At 39.0% G+C, this 13227-nt stretch overlaps 1 long non-coding RNA gene across 4 annotated transcripts in view; it reads right to left on the bottom strand.

Annotated features, from left to right (window-relative positions):
• The window catches only part of LOC119524301, a 101242-nt gene extending 96152 nt beyond the window's left edge, over window positions 1–5090 (bottom strand). The window contains exons 1-4 of one of the 4 annotated variants that reach the window (XR_005214772.1): window positions 5033–5090; window positions 4086–4125; window positions 3505–3540; window positions 182–290 (exon numbers count right to left, since the gene is read on the bottom strand). This is a non-coding gene — a long non-coding RNA (uncharacterized LOC119524301). Of the gene's footprint in view, window positions 1–181; window positions 291–3504; window positions 3541–4055; window positions 4974–5032 lie in introns of those variants that run through there. The other 3 variants (XR_005214775.1, XR_005214774.1, XR_005214773.1) reach the window with 3 other exon arrangements.
• Between the last annotated feature and the right edge of the window lie 8137 nt (window positions 5091–13227).

Raw genomic sequence — 13227 nt, 5'->3', positions numbered from 1 at the left:
ATTCTTATTGATTCTTTCTGATGTAAGGCAAATGTTCAAAAATTGATTGGGGTGATGAATGCATGACTATATGATGGTACTGTGAACAGTTGATTGTACACCATGGATGACTGTATGGTATGTGAATATATTTCAATAAAACTGAATTTAATTTTTTTTTTAAAAAAGAAAGAAACACTACCCTGTGAGGATGAGGCTCCTGACCTGGTAGCTACCATCCATGTCACCCATGTCCCAAGGAAGCATGTGTCAGCAGTAGCAACAGCAGCAACATCTGTAAATACCAAGGACTGAAATCCAAACACAAAAATAGCATTGTCTCATGAGAAACTCTTGGGAAGATATACACATAACTAGAAAGAAATAGCAAGTTTCAGACCATATGCATTTTGATGAAACTGTTGACAGTCCAGAGCCCATGGAGATCACTTTAGCAGGCAAACAATAAATGTTTGTTGAAGAGTCATTCATTTATTCATCCAATAAACATTTACTAAGGCCTACTAATGTGCCAGGCTGGGCTCTGGAGATGAAGACACTGTCCCTGCCCTCAAGGAGCACACAGACTAAGTGATAATATAGGAAGGGAGACAGGCATATACACAGACAATTACAATACAACCTGATAAGTGCTGTAACACTTAACAGGTTGTATTATAATGGCCGATGCAAAGTTTCTTTCCAGAGGGCTGTGCTTCAGGCTGCTGTGAGCTGTATCAAAAGAGGAGAGGAAGTAGAAACCAAAGGTTAAAATGCTTTTAAGACTATTTCAAATATCCAGGCTATCCCTAATCCCTGACCATATGGATTTGGGACCTAAATACTGGTATGTGCAAAAATGAGACTCCCATGCTTAAGATAGGTACAGACCTCCAATAAAGGACCTTCTCAACTTCTCCTCTAAATGATGGAAGCTTTTTTTTTTTTTGCTTTTTGCTTATGCAATTACCGCACCCACACACACACCCAGGCTAAAATTTCTTACTTCAATGTATTAAACAACCAATCCATTTTCCACAAGAACATTGTTTAACATCTGCAGCTAGCAAAATGCTGAAAAATGAGAGCTCACAATTCGATTAACCCACTTTAACGGGGGAGCAAAAAGTAACAGCTCAACTGGACACCTGTAAATCCATAATCCTCACCTTTCACTCAAATAAAGAATTAGAATGTTATTAAAAGCAAAAATAGCACATAGTTCATGGAATGGGGGTGATAATTTAGAAAGGTTTATTTAATACATATAATTAAACAGATTCTCTGAACCATAAATAACAGATTCAGCCTCAGGAAACAAGAAGAAGACATCACCACCACCATCTTTCAGAATATCTACTCTAATCCATCTACATATTACAAATAAACATGAAACAGAGAAGTAACATACTATATCCATCCTCTTTTCAAAACTGGGTGATAGTGAGACTCCTTGAGGAGAGATTACCACTGCGTCTAGTTATTTGGTTCAGATGGTTTTATACAAAGATAGGATGGTATTTTTCTGTGTTCCGTATTGTTATAAAAAGGCCTAAGTTTTTAATGGTTCTTTTTGTCTCTATATCAGCAAACTGGGCTGATGACAGCAATAAGTTGTTGCCAGTTACTCTGGGATCTCTGTCCTGGGACCCAATCCCTCTGATGCCACTGTTTTTTAAGCTTAACATATTATTTTTCCCTAAAGTTATTACGTTGCTCTTGCCTACACTGCTTAATTCTACCAACTGTCAGCCCACTCACAAAACTTTCTCAGGTGTGGCAGTTTATTACTATTAGCATTTCACATCCCAGAAGAGCTTAGTGTTATCAATAAATGTGAAGATTTCACTATCCTTATCCTCCCCCAAATCATGCACAAATACTTAAAGTAAGATCAGTCCCTGAATGGGAGAGTAAGGGGGATTACCATTTTGTTTCTTATCTAAATTGGTTTCCCATTAGGGATGACAAAATATTGCCATATCCTCTCCCCACACCCACATCCAAGGACTGCACCACTGCAATGAGGCACTCAAGGAAGCCATTTCTTTTTGTCTAAAAGGAAAGCAATCTCTTTAAAGAACAGACACAAATGTTATCTCCAAAAGGCTACCAAGAATCTGACAAGTATGCCACCCAGCAGTTGTCTTTGGAATCATAAACATTTCTCCAGACTCAACTGCAAAAAAAATATACCAGTAGAGTATTTAGGTACTTGCAACAAATGATAAGCAGTAATAGAGACTGAAACAGAGAACATAATATACAGCCTCCCACAGAGATAACATTCAGTCCCAAATAGAATAATTCACAACAACTAATATTTAACATTTGAGTCCAACCTCAACAGTAATCAAAGACATGTATCATAAAACAAAAATACTCTTTTATTTTGGTGATGAATGTACAACTATGTAATGGTACTGTGAACAAGCAAATGTACGATTTGTTTTGTATGACTGCATGGTATGTGAATATCTCTCAATAAAATGAATATAAAAAAAGAAAAAACAAAAATACTCTTTTAAGTGTCTAGTTAGCCACCCCACCCCCCACCTCCAAAAAAACAGATTCTTTTAAGTACCCAAATGACTGGGTACAAAAATTAACATAATTTTTGGAAAGGAATTATGGCAAGTCTTTATAATGTTCAAAACCTTCTGAAAAATAATTCTAATTCTGGAACTCTATTTTATATTAAGAAATAATCCAAAATAGAGAAATAATAAAAACTAGATGAAAATACTATTCATCACATAATTTAAAATTCTGAAAACCTATAATACTTTCATACAGAATATCATGAACCATTAAATGACAATTACAAATAATGTTTAACATAGAAAAATGCAAGTTATAATGTTAAACACAAAACATGATATAAAATAGTATATATATTATGATCAAATATTTGAAACACAGAATGAAAAATGAACAAATTTGTTAATACTGGTTACCTCTGGGTGGTGGAATTATGGATCTTTTCCCCCCTCATACCTGACGGTTATCCTCAAACAAAACTGCAATCAACTGAAAATTTATTGAATTTCTAGATTGTGGGAGCTTTTCAAACTGGAACAATGGAAGAAAATCATAAACAGAAAATGAAGAGATATGACCATGTAGTCTCAAATTTCTACTAACCAAAAATTAAAAAAAATAAATAAATAGAAGGCAAACAATACCCCAGAGTAGATACCTATGGCATATTACAGAAATCTGAGTAATAGCCCTTAGGTACAGAACACATTCAAATAGATAATAATAAAAAAACATAAACTAAAACTCCAACAGATCAGTCTATGATATGAACTAACATCACATGAAAGAAAATAAAACTGATAAGAAACATCTGGAGGAAAAAAGAATCCAAACATACAAATAACCAACAAAATGCAAAATTAAAATAATACTGTTTCTTATCTATAAAAATAATTTTTGAAAAAACTACTCAGTGCTTATATGAGTATAAACTTTTTGGAAAGAAATCTGTCAATACATATTGAATGTTAAAAATGTTCATACCCTTTGATGTAGTATTTCCACTTCAATGAGTCTATCCTAAGGAAGTAAAAACAGAAATACATGTAATTTCAGGCTGTTATAAGAAAAATGGGCAATAATCTTTCCTTTACTATTGGACATTTGGATTAACACACCAAAATATTAACAATAAGTAAAAAAAAAATAAATCTCTACTGCAGCAAATGACTGGGTGCTTCAAAGCCTCAAGACAGATGGCAAAACGGGCTAGGCAAGAAGGGTGTGTCCAGCCTGCTGCAGTCGGCCATTTTAGACCCTCTGTAACAGAACAAAAGGCACATAAAACAAGGATCGAAAAGGATAGCCAGCCCCCTAGGCGCCAAATCAACAATGCTTTACTTTTTTTCTTCTACATATGTAACTCTGTACTATGCACTGGGCAAAAAGCAGCAAACAGGTCTCCTCTCTCAAAGAGCTTAGGTAAATTACAAACAAACTTGAACTCATAAAAAGGGGGCCCTTTCAACTTGGTCCCTCATTTTAGGGAATAAAGCATTAATGTTTACGAGTACAGGATTCTGGAGCTATCCTACCTGTGTAAAAATGCAATCTCAGCCACTCACCTTGGACAAATCCTTAACCTTTTACCCTTAAATTTCTCATCTGTAAAACACGAAAAACAGTACTGCTATTTCATAAGACTGTTGAGGGTACAGAGATAGATAAAGAGACCCAGAGAAAGGAAAGGACCAGCATGAGGTCAGAGCTAGGATTATTGGAAAAGACTTGTCTCCTCACTTTTGAATCCTGTGCTCTTTCTACTACACACCTAAGCGCTAAATTATTTTACTAGCTTTAGTGATTAACGATCGATCCTTACTGGTAGCCCTCAGAGAGCCATGACAGCACTGAAGCCTGAAAAAGAAAAAGGAAAACCCAATCTTCCCTTTTCACTAAACCGTGCTGAGAGTTCTGCCGATAAAAATTATTTAGAGGAAAGGGTGCAAACCCAGGTCACCTTTATATTACCATTGACTACGTACCAATCGTACTATGAGTGCCAAATAGCCATTTGCCCAAATCCCAGGTTTAAAGCAAAGTGTGACAAGCATTTGGCAGCACAGCGAAAGCTTCACCCCTGAATTCTCAAGAGTAGAAAATCAAGGGTTTTCGGCTAACAAACAGCAAATTTTCACAATACTTCAACCCCTCTGATGGGATGAATGTGTCCAGTGCCAAGTACAGCGGCCAAAACTCAGCATTTCAGACAGATTCCCTCCAGGTGTGTACTATTCAGATGCGATATCTCCAAGTGCCCACTTTTTCCGCATATCCTACACTCAGCCAGCTGCCACAATCTTTTATAGCCATCCCCTTCCGCATTTTTAAACCCACATTATAAGCCAGTGAGAGGCTAGATTCTGGGTTAATTTCTAGCGGATTTGCCCATAATCTAGGAGAAGTCCAAGTCAGGCTGATCCCTTCACGCAACTAAAAAGGTAGACTTGCTTCTCTGCATGCGATGTTAGCCGAAAATGCCCAAGCAAAACAGTAAGCGGAAACAACTCACCTCCTCCCCCGCCATTTTACAACCTAGTTACACATGCGCTGTGCGCCTTCCTTCCCCTCCGTCATTCCGTCTGAAATGCGCATGCGCACCTTTTCCTCCCTCCGGTTAAACCCTATACTGGCCACAAGGCTGTCTCAAACATGCATGCGTGCCTTCCCTCTCCCTACCTGCTACAGGCGCCAACTTCGAGAAACTTTGCTTTCTTAAATACGCATGCGCATCTCCCCCTTTTCTACACAACACATGCACGCGTTGCGCTGGCGTACCTTCCCCTCCACGTCAGGCCTTCTGAAACGCTGAGCGCCGCGCTTCCCCATCCAGGCTCTTAAATACACCTCCGCACCGCACCTGCCTTCCCCTAGTCTCTCCCTTTCTGCTGCCACCTCCGTTTATTATGTATACGTGCTTGATGAAATTCAGTTGTTTCTCTCCAAAATGTACCTCAGTGCCCACGGAAAGCTATTACCAACCTTCCCTACTGGGGGAAGGTGTGATAAAAGTAGGGATATGGAACATGGGAAAGAAGGCATTGCCTGCTTAGTTGGAACACGCAGATCCCAGCCTACAAGGAATACTCCCCAACCCAAAAGGAGGGGGCTACAGTATTCCTGGACTCAAGTAGTAAGTACCGCCATCCTGAATAAAGGAAAAGAGTTTTTGTAAGCAATCGGGTGAGCCTAGCCCTAAGGCCCCGCCCTTCAAATACACCTTCTGCTACAATGAGAAACCCCCAATTTTTTAAACCGAGAACCTAACGGGAAATACGCTCAGGAGCCTCAAAGCAGGTTTGAGGAAAGGAATCTGCATCCCATTTACAATGGGAAGTAAATACTCAACATCCTTTTGGAGGTCTGAGGCCCGTACTGTCCCCCATTTTTTCCTCCCGTAAACCAGTAGAATACACAAACTAAGGATCTTCCTGGCCGGAGTTCCCTCTGCCGCCCTCCATGTTCTTCCCCTCCGTCGTTCCTTTACCTCCTAGCTGAGTCGAATGCCGTGACACGAATCTTATCATCGGCCGTCCAAAGACAAGGTGAAAGGAGCAGCAACCCCAAGCGCGCGGCGCCAGGGAGGCAGAAGCAAGTCATGGCAACAGCGGAAAGCAGAAAAGGAAACCGCAGAGCCTACAATAGCAGCACTGAAACCCGAATAGGCCAGCCTCTCCAGTATCCCCGCAGTGTGCTTCCAGCGCATGCGCTGCGTATGCCCCCTTCTCCGCACTCTTCCCTGACCACTTCTAAGAGGCTAACCCTTAGAGTTCAACTGGTCTCGTTCATCCTTTCTTCAGTGCCCAGTTCCCTAGCCCATTCTTCTTCTATCTTTCCCCTCCCCTTCGTCGAACCGGCCTCCACCACGAACTCTCCTTCAGCCAATCCTTCTTTCACCAATCCCTCACCCATTCTTAGTCCCCCACTCCATTGCCAACTCTCCCTGTTGGTGGCCTTTATTGGCTCTATCCTTAGTGGCCTACCCTCCCAAACTTGGCTTTCCTTGTCCCTCTGCAGCCCTGCTGGGCCTTTTACTATTTCTTTCTGGGACTGATGTTGCAAATTGTAAAATATACTGCAAAAAAATAAAAAAAAGTATATCCACACAAGGACCTCAAAGCAGCTCTCAGACTTGGAGCAAGCAGCCAGTGTTGAGCAAACAAAACACCTGATTGATGATGAACCCTTAGAGAACAGACCCAGAGACAGAACCAAAAGATTTTATAGAGCAACAAGGGCAAGGATAGACAATCAGTTTGTGATCAGTAAACAGTATCCCACCAATATGTAATGCTTTTTTCTTTCTCTTCACAACCCTGGTATTGTCTGGACATTAAAAATAGTGCTCATTGTCCTCCACTGCTAAATACAAGGGCTGGTCCTGTCTTCTGTGAGAAACTCAAATATTAATTTTGAGAGAAGTTCGATCATTTCTTCAATGGTGTCTAAAATAGATTCTTCTTTGGATGTGCAAAGGAGAGGATAAAAAATCATATTTTCTTTCTCTTTATTCTGCTTTATTTTGGTCTCTGATTCTTCTTGCTTTCCAAGAAAGCTAATTTGGAAATATTAAAAACTGAGACTGACAAATCCTTAAATCCTGGGACCCATAAATTTCTACATACTTTTCCTCTCTAATTAACATAAGAATGTCATATTAACATTATTCAGAGAAATAATGGAATTTTGTATTTCATACATAGTATTCACAACAAGGTTATACAATACTGTGCAATATGCAGAAGATAAAAAAGAGATAAAGAGAAATACATGAAGTTGTAGTGGTACCAAGGACCTCTCTCCTAAATTAAAATAATCATTTATTATTAACCAAAAGTTAAAGTGTAAGGAAAGTGTTTTTTTTATTGTATGATTTTTTAAATTTTTTTGACATAGTTGATTTAAAAAATAAGTTAATTAAAAAAAAAAACAATAAAAAAATATGCAAAGCCCCCTTGAGGAGCTGGCAGAGAAAGCAGGGGTATTGGGTCTCCCCACCTCCATGGTTGCTGATGTGCTCACAGACATAGGGGACTGGTGGTTTGATGGGTTGAGCCCTCTACCACAGGACTTGCCCTTGGGAAGACTGTTGCTGCAAAGGAGAGGCTAGGCCTCCCTATAATTGTGACTAAGAGCCTCCTCCCAAATGCCTCTTTGTTGCTCAGATGTGGCCCTCTCTCTGTAGCTAAGCCAACTTGGCAGGGGAAATCACTGCCCACCCCCCACCCCCATGTGGGATCTGACACCCAGGGGAGTGAATCTCCTTGGCAAAGTGGAGTATGACTCTCAGGGAGGAATTTAGACCCAGCATTGTGGGATGGAGAACATCTTCTTGACCAAAAGGGGAATGTGAAAGGAAATGAAATAAGCTTCAGTGGCAGAGAGGTTCCAAAAGGAGCCGAGAGGTCACTCTGGTGGGCACTCTTACGCACAATTTAGACAACCCTTTTTAAGTTCTAAAGAATTGGGGTAGCTGGCGGTGGATACCTGAAACTATCAAACTATAAGCCAGAACCCACGAATCTTGAAGATGATTGTATCAAAATGTAGCTTCTCAGGGGTGACAATGTGATTGGGGAAGCCATATAGACCACACTCCCATTTGTCTAGTTTATGGACGGATGAGTAGAAAAATGGGGGAAGGAAAAAAACAAAAAAAGACACCCAGTGTTCTTTTTTACTTTAATTGCTCTTTTTCACTTTAGTTTTTATTCTTGTTAGTTTTGTGTGTCTAGTAATGAAGGTGTCAGGGATTGATATTGGTGATGAATGCACAAGTATGTGGTGGTACTGTGAACAACTGAATGTGCACTTTGTTTTGTATGACTTTATGGTATGTGAATATATCTCAATAAAATGAATCAAAAAAAAAAAAAACCCACCAGTTTGACTATATTTCAAAATTAGTGATTAACTACAGAAATCCATCTACTGGAAAAAAATTATGATGATACTATGAAAAACTGTATGCCAACACACTGGATAATGTAGAGGAAATGGACAATTTTCTGGAAACATATGAACAACCTCGACTGGCCAGAGAAGAAACAGAAGACTTCAATCAACCAATCACAAGCAAAGAGATCCAATCAGTCATCAAAAAACTTCCCAGAAATAAATGCCCAGGGCCAGATGGCTTCACAGGGGAATTCTACCAAACTTTCCAAAAAGAACTGACACCAATCTTACTTAAACTCTTTAAAAACATCGAAGAAAATGGAACACTACCTAACTCATTTTATGAAGCTAACATCAATCTAACACCAAAACCAGGCAAAGATGCTAGAAAAAGGAAAACTACAGGCCAATGTCCCTAATGAATATAGATGCAAAAATTCTCAACAAAATACTTGCAAATAAAATCCAAAGACATGTTAAAAAAATCAAACACCATGACCAAGTGGGGTTCATTCCAGGCACACAAGGATGGTTCAACATAAGAAAATCAATCAAATATTACAACACATTAACAAATCAAAAGAGAAAAATCAAATGATCATCTCAATAGATGCTGAAAAAGCATTTGACAAAATCCAACATTCCTTTTTGATAAAAACACTTCAAAAGGTAAGAATTGAAGGAAACTTCTTCAATATGATAAAGAGCATATATGAAAAACCCACAGCCAGCATAGTACTCAATGGTGAGAGACTGAAAGCCTTCCCTCTAGGATCAGGAACAAGACAAGGATGCCCGCTATCACCACTGTTATTCAACATTGTGCTGGAAGTGCCAGCCAAGGCAATCCGGCAAGACAAAGAAATAAAAGGCATCCAAATTGGAAAAGAAGAAGTAAAACTGTCATTGTTTGCAGATGATATGATCTTATATCTGGAAAACACTGAGAAATCGACGATACAGCTACTAGAGCTAATAAACAAATTTAGCAAAGTAGCGGGATACAAGATTAGTGCACATAAGTCAGTAATGTTTCTATATGCTAGAAATGAACAAACTGAAGAGACACTCAAGAAAAAGATACCATTTTCAATAGCAACTAAAAAAATCAAGTACCTAGGAATAAACTTAACCAAAGATGTAAAAGACCTATACAAAGAAAACTATATAACTCTACTAAAAGAAATAGAAGGGGACCTTAAAAGATGGAAAAATGTTCCATTTCATGGATAGGAAGGCTAAATGTCATTAAGATGTCAATTCTAACCAAAGTCATCCACAGATTCAATGCAATTGCAATCAAAATTCCAACAACCTACTTTGCAGATTTGGAAAAGCTAGTAATCAAATTTATTTGAAAAGGGAAGATGCCTCGAATTGCTAAAGGCACTCTAAAAAAGAAAGACGAAGTGGGAGGACTCACACTCCCTGACTCTGAAGCTTATTATAAAGCCACAGTTGTCAAAACAGCATGGTACTGGCACAAAGATAGACATATTGATTAATGGAATCAAATTGAGAATTTGGAGATAGACCCCCAGATCCATGGCTGACTGATCTTTGATAAGGCTCCCAAAGCCACTGAACAGGGACATAACAATCTTTTCCAGAAATAGGGCTGGGAGAGTTGGATATCCATATCCAAAAGAATGAAAGAGGACCCCCTACCTCACACCCTACACAAAAATTAAGTCAAAATGGATCAAAGATCTCAATATAAAAGACAGTACCATAAAACTCCTAGAAGATAATGTAGGGAAACATCTTCAAGACCATGTATTAGGTGGCCACTTCCTAGACTTTACACCCAAAGCACAAGCAACAAAAGAAAAAATAGATAAATGGGAACTCCTCAAGCTTAGAAGTTTCTCTACATCAAAGGAATTTGTCAAAAAGGGGAAGAGGTAGCCAACTCAATGGGAAAAAAATTTTGGAAACCATGTATCTGACAAAAGACTGATATTTTGCATGTATAAGGAAATCCTACAACTCATTGACAATAGTACAGACAGCCCAATTATAAAATGGACAAAAGATATGAAAAGACAGTTCTTTGAAGAGGAAATACAAATGGCCAAGAAACACCTGAAAAAATGTTCAGCTTCACTAGCTATTAGAGAGATGCAAATTAAGACCACAATGAGATACCGTCTCACACCAATTGGAATGGCTGCCATTAAACAAACAGGAAGCTACAAATGCTGGGGAAGATGTGGAGAAATTGGAGCTCTTATCCATTGTTGGTGGGACTGTGTAATGGTTCAGCAACTCTGGAAGTCAGTCTGGCACTTCCTAAGAAAACTAGATATTGAGTTACCCTTTGATCCAGCAATTACACTTCTCAGTATATACCTGGAAGATCTGAAAGCAGTGACATGAACAGATATTTGCACACTAATGTCCATAGCAGCATTATTCACAATTGCCAAGAGATGGAAACAGCCCAAATGTCCTCCAACGGATGAGTGGATAAATAAAATGTGGTATATACACATGATGGAATACTATGCAGCTCTAAGAAGGAACGATGCCATGAAACATATGACAACATGGATGAACCCTGAAGACATAATGCTGAGCAAAATAAGCCAGGCGCAAAAGGAGGAAAATTATATGCTACCACTAATGTGAACATTGAAAAATGTAAAACAAATGGTTTATAATGTAGAATGTAGGGGAACTAGCGATAGAGAGCAATTACGGAAAGGGGACTGATAACCCAATAAGAACAGATAAGCTATCATAGGCAAATTTAACATTCTGGGAATGCCCAGGAATGACTATGGCCTGTTAATTTCTGATGGGTATGGTAGGAACAGGTTCACAGAAATGTTGCTATATTAGGTTATTTTCTTGGGGTAGAGTGGGAACATTTTGGAAATAAAGTAGCTATCTTAGGTTAGTTGTCTTTTTCTTACTGCCTTGCTATGTTTCGTTTGAAATGTTTTTTTATTGTATTTTTTTTTTTTTTTTTTTTGATATAGTTGATTTAAAAACAAAAAAAGAGTTAACTAAAAAAAACAATAAAAAAATATGCAGAGCCCCCTTGAGGAGCTGGTGGAGAATTCAGGGGTGCTGGGCTTCCCCACCTCCATGGTTGCTGATGTGCTCACAGACATAGGGGACTGGTAGTTTGATGGGCTGAGCCCTCTACCACAGGACTTGCCCTTGGGAAGACTGTTGCTGCAAAGGAGAGTCTAGGCCTCCTTATAATTGTGCTTAAGAGCCTCCTCCCGAATGCCTCTTTCTTTGTTGCTCAGATGTGGCCCTCTCTCTGCAGCTAAGCCAACTTGGCAGGGGAAATCACTGCCCACCCCCCACCCCCATGTGGGATCTGACACCCAGGGGAGTGAATCTCCTTGGCAAAGTGGAGTATGACTCTCAGGGAGGAATTTAGACCCAGCATTGTGGGATGGAGAACATCTTCTTGACCAAAAGGGGAATGTGAAAGGAAATGAAATAAGCTTCAGTGGCAGAGAGATTCCAAAAGGAGCCAAGAGTTCACGCTGGTGGGCACTTTTACGCACAATATAGACAACTGTTTTTAAGTTCTAATTAATTGGAGTAGCTAGCAGTAAATACCTGAAACTATCAAACCACAACCCAGAACCCATGAATCTTGAAGATGATTGTATAAAAATGTAGCTTATGAGGTGACAATGTGATTGGGAAAGCCATATGAACCACACTCTCCTTTGTCTAGTTTATGGATGGATAAGTAGAAAAATGGGGAAAGAAAAAAAGAAATGGGCACTGAGTGTTTTTTTTTACTTTAATTGTTCTTTTTCACTTTAATTTTTATTCTTATTGTTCCTGTGTGTATGGTGGTGAAAATGTCAAAGATTAATTTTGGTGATGAATGCATAACTATATAATGGTACTGTAAACAATTGAATGTATGCTTTGTTTTGTATGACTGCGTGGTATGTGAATATATCTCAATAAAATGAATAAAAAAAGGTAATGAAGTAATGGTTTTGGACTTATAATGTATAAATGTATAATTTGTGACTAGAACTACATAAAGGTGGGGGTGGAGGGGTGTAAGATTATAGTTTGCCTAAACTATTGAAGTTAAGTTGGTATCAAGGCAAATGAGATTGTAAAGATTTAGGGTGTTAAATGAAGTAGAAGTAAATGCATAATTGGTACAGGGTCTCTCTTTGGGGTGATGGGAAAGTTCTGCAATGGATGGTGGTGAGGGTAGCACAATATTATGAGTGTAATTAATCCCACTGAATTGTATGCTTGGGAGTGGTTGTGACAGGAAAGTTCATGTTGTATAAATGTTTTCACAATTAAAAGAGAGATAGGTCAAAGAGACAATAACAACTAAAAGCAATACATGATCTCAAAATGGATCTAATAATAGAGGAGAAAATGCCCAAAAGGACATTATTGGGAAATATGAAAAAATAATTGGAGTATAGACTATAATCTTTTATCAATGTTAACTTTCTTGATCTTACTAACTGCACTTAAGGTGGTGATAGAATAAGTGAATATCCTTGTTCTTAGAAAATGTATATGAAGAATATGTAGCGCCCCCTTGAGGAGCCTATGGAGAATGCAGGGGTATTGGCCTACCCCACCTCGATGGTTGCTAACATGACCACAGACATAGGGGACTGGTGGTTTGATGGGTTGAGCCCTCTACCACAGGATTTACCTTTGGGAAGACTGTTGCTGCAAAGGAGAGGCTAGGCCTCCCTATGGTTGTGCCTAAGAGCCTCCTCCCGAATGCCTCTTTGTTGCTCAGATGTGGCCCTGTCTCTCTGGCTAAGCCAACTTGAAAGGTGAAATCACTGC

Source organism: Choloepus didactylus, chromosome Y (genome assembly GCF_015220235.1).
Source record: "Choloepus didactylus isolate mChoDid1 chromosome Y, mChoDid1.pri, whole genome shotgun sequence".
In the NCBI taxonomy this organism is placed as follows: domain Eukaryota; kingdom Metazoa; phylum Chordata; class Mammalia; order Pilosa; family Megalonychidae; genus Choloepus; species Choloepus didactylus.
Note: the sequence above shows the minus strand (reverse complement) of the source record. Positions and strands in the feature narration are given on the sequence as shown.